General features: G+C 37.9%; 1 long non-coding RNA gene across 1 annotated transcript; it reads left to right on the top strand.

Annotated features, from left to right (window-relative positions):
* LOC131692792 (uncharacterized) lies at positions 1-3,296 on the top strand. The gene is made up of 3 exons (XR_009306060.1): positions 1-492; positions 548-947; positions 1,003-3,296. It is a non-coding gene; the product is annotated as an uncharacterized LOC131692792 (long non-coding RNA).
* Positions 3,297-3,592: the final 296 nt, after the last annotated feature.

Below are 3,592 nucleotides of genomic sequence, written 5' to 3'. Positions count from 1 at the left end.
TGCTCATTAATATATTTGTATTATCACACGAGTTGGTGTAATATTATATACAAAAATACGCACATCACTCTTTCCAACAATTTTATTGTTATATCACACGCCTTGACGCTATATTATTATCTCTGCACGATATTACACTTTTACCAAGACTTTTACACAATGATGATGGTCTTCGGTTTTGCGTGTCTCTGTCGCTGTTCTTTATTGCGATATTTCACCATGTTGTCATATTTATTTTCGCAAGAGGTCAGCTCAGATTTCTTGTCCGTCTTTTACTACAATTTCGCGAAAATGTTTACATAAAATTTGCTAATTTCTCAGCTAATAAATATTTTACTTAATAGTGTGTGAGTTACAGTACTGAAGTATAATCGGACATAAACAGTAGCACAAAGTATTCTCCATCAGTAAGCAGACCTAGTTTTCAAGCAAGTTTCAATTTTTGTCAACTGATCCCAGATACTGATCCAATCGTCAGGAATAAATTTTCCAGTGAGTATTTTGTGTATTAATAGTTTGTTCATTCACTGCTAGTAACCTCTTACAGCTATTCGTCCCCCCACTATGAAGCAGGTATTTATGGCCCCGTGTACGCTATTCGCTAACAAAATGCACATGCAATCAATATCGATACCTGGTTCGTATCGGATGCCTTGTTGATCAACCCCCGGTCGTACTATCTGGATATCTTTAACTGGAAAATACTCCGGATATCTTTGGCACAGACACCGATGGTGCCGTGGTTTAGAAAGTATAATAAAATCGATGTGCAGGATGCAAAACATGAAAAAGCATGCGAAGCAACTGATCCGCAATACTCTGATTCTTGCTTCGTATCTTAGTGAGTTGAAGTCTAAAGGGAGCATCAACAATGTGGACGATATTCAGTTCCTGTACACTATGTACTATGTAGTTGACGTTGTGAATGAACGGAGAAAACTTGCTGGGTATGATATGCTTATGTGAAGGATGAGTTTAAACTAACTGTATTGCTATTTACAGCCGTATAGCAGTTTGACCGGACATCTGCACGATGGTTGATCTGTCGCCGAATATTGAACTAAGTACATTCAGTCATTCGAAGGGTGAGCAGTTTACAGTTAGATTGCTTACAAGCGAGTATTAGTTTATTGATTTACCTCAATCAGAGCGTTCTGCTTTAAGCGAATAGCCTTAACAGTATTGTGAGGAACCTCTCCCAACATAAGCATTGATTTCAGCACCACAAATACGCTTTTCATGGCCAACGATTCATCAGGGGTACGTGAAGATGAAAATGGTGGTGATTAGGTATTCTCCAGCTGGCCGTAAATGTGCGCCTACTCTCTGCGAAAATTATTTCTAGCCATACACGTGCATGCTGGAGAATTTCTGTACAGGGGGTCCTTTTTTGAGCATGGACCAATTGTAGTGCCATCTCGTTATTCAGATCTGTTTTTCAATAGAATCTTCTATTGCACTAATTCTTTCTTGAATGTATTTTTTTATTATTAGTTTTTTAATTAATCGACCATTAATTATTTTCTAAAATGTATTCCTAGTTACCAGATTTTATGAATAATCTCTTAGGCCGATTTCAACAGCTTCAACAGGGTGTTGCACTAGTGGCAGATCACTTGTGATGCATTTTTAAAAATCAGCTAAATTAAGGTTCAAGTAACCTTTTTGAGCATGTGTTAGATTTGAACGCTGGGTAGTATGGGTAGGAAAAAATGTGTTCAGCTTTGCCACCGGATTATCCGTTTAAACCTTTTCAAAACTCTAAACTCTAAAAGAAGAATATCAGCTGATTTATTAGGTCACAACGATTCAAATCATACAAAATAGCTGCTGGAAAAACTATCGGTTACGCTAAATGGTGCTTTTGAAAAAGTGGCTGTGATTTTTTGTCGCTACCACTCCTGAACATGCCCTAAAGTAATTGCCAAAGGGGCCGTTCATAAATTATGTCGCGTATTTACAGTTAAGGAAGAGCGTGACGTAACATGAATTATCGAGATATAAAATAAAAATTTTGACGGACATGTGATTGGGGTTCGGAAGTCGAATGTCGGAGTTCACTTGGGGGGTGTTCTGGAGAAGCCTTTGTTATCCAGGCATGGTTCTGTGGTTATTCCGTGTAGTGCGTAAGTTTTGCTGAATTGACAGTGGACCACATAATTGATGTCCAAGTGCCCGACCTGATTATATTGGGATATGCTAGTATGGCCGTAGTGCCCTAGCGGATATATGCTCAAATGACTACATACAAATATTTTAAACTTATTTGTTCGAAGGATGTCTGTTCTCTGTGACTTAGCTATATTTTAAAATTTTAATATCGAACAAAATGATCATTAATACATACTAGAATAGGATAATTAGTAGAAAAGTTGCGGGGAAATTAATATTCGTGGATATTATGGTTAACAGCACTCTTTTATTTACTTAATAGTCGATTGATCCGTTTCAGACCTAGGGGACCCACTTAAGAGGAGATCAGGAAGAATACAAGAACGGAATTAATACGAAGTTTTAATTGCATCACTGACGACTTAGCACGCGTTGTTAGAAGCAGGATACATTGGACTAGACAAAATAGAGGACTTGAAGATACCCACTTCGCGACAAACAGGCGCAAAATGTAGTCCTCCTCCCGAGGACCGGTGTTTCCTTGGCAGACAGTTGCTAATTCGTCCGATTTTGCAAATTTTGTCTCGCGGGACGGACCGAGATCCGCTAAGCTATGAGCTACAGTCCTATCAGCCCGCTAACAAAAAGTAGTGTCTCAGGACAATTTAGTCAGGAAATCAAGAGTTGTCCAATTAGATCGATTAGCTTGGGATACTTTCACTATGCGGCACAAGCCCAGCCGGAAATGATCCAGAAAGCTGGCTGGATCTAGTTAGTAAACCGGCTCCAGTGACACAACCGACTCTAGCTAGAATTGGTTGTGTCACTGGAGCCGGAATGCGAACTGCAACCAGTCAGTATTCTGGCTCATTTTCTGGCTGAATTTAACTGGGAACTTTCAAAGAACTTGAGGATGTAAAGTACTACACGCTGATGAAAGGTCTATTTAGGATTTACTTGCTAGGCGGCGCTAGTGAGTATACAATTTTTCAGCAAAAAGTGATGATTTTTGCAGTTCTTCTAGTGTGAAAAATCTCAGGAATCAAACGAATTTATTGCGATCTTATTTAGAATAAGTTAAGGTTCTATAGCATTTTGTCATTCATATAAAATTTGATGATTTTGCCATGCATATATTTTTCAATCATTTTTTATAAAATGTACCTTATTGAACGTGGAACATCCTCAGGAACAAGTTGGAAGTAGATTTGTTATTCGTGAAATTCAGAAACATAATTTTTTGACATTTAGGGCTGATTTCTTCACTCTCGCTTAGTGCTTAAGCCAGGTTTAAACGTACTGGTGAACCTGGTTTAAAAGTTAAGCGAGAGTGAAGAAATCGGCCATTAGTGTCAGAACTCCTTATTTTTTTAACAAATTGCATATCAATTCCATTTAATAATAAATTATTTAATTTCCTGTTTCTTGCGTAAAAACGCTTAGGCATCATTTGATAGAAGTTTAATATCAGGAAAAATTA

This window comes from Topomyia yanbarensis, chromosome 3 (genome assembly GCF_030247195.1).
Source record: "Topomyia yanbarensis strain Yona2022 chromosome 3, ASM3024719v1, whole genome shotgun sequence".
Classification (NCBI taxonomy): domain Eukaryota; kingdom Metazoa; phylum Arthropoda; class Insecta; order Diptera; family Culicidae; genus Topomyia; species Topomyia yanbarensis.
The sequence above is the reverse complement of the archived record's forward strand: the minus strand, read 5'-3'. Positions and strand labels throughout refer to the sequence as shown.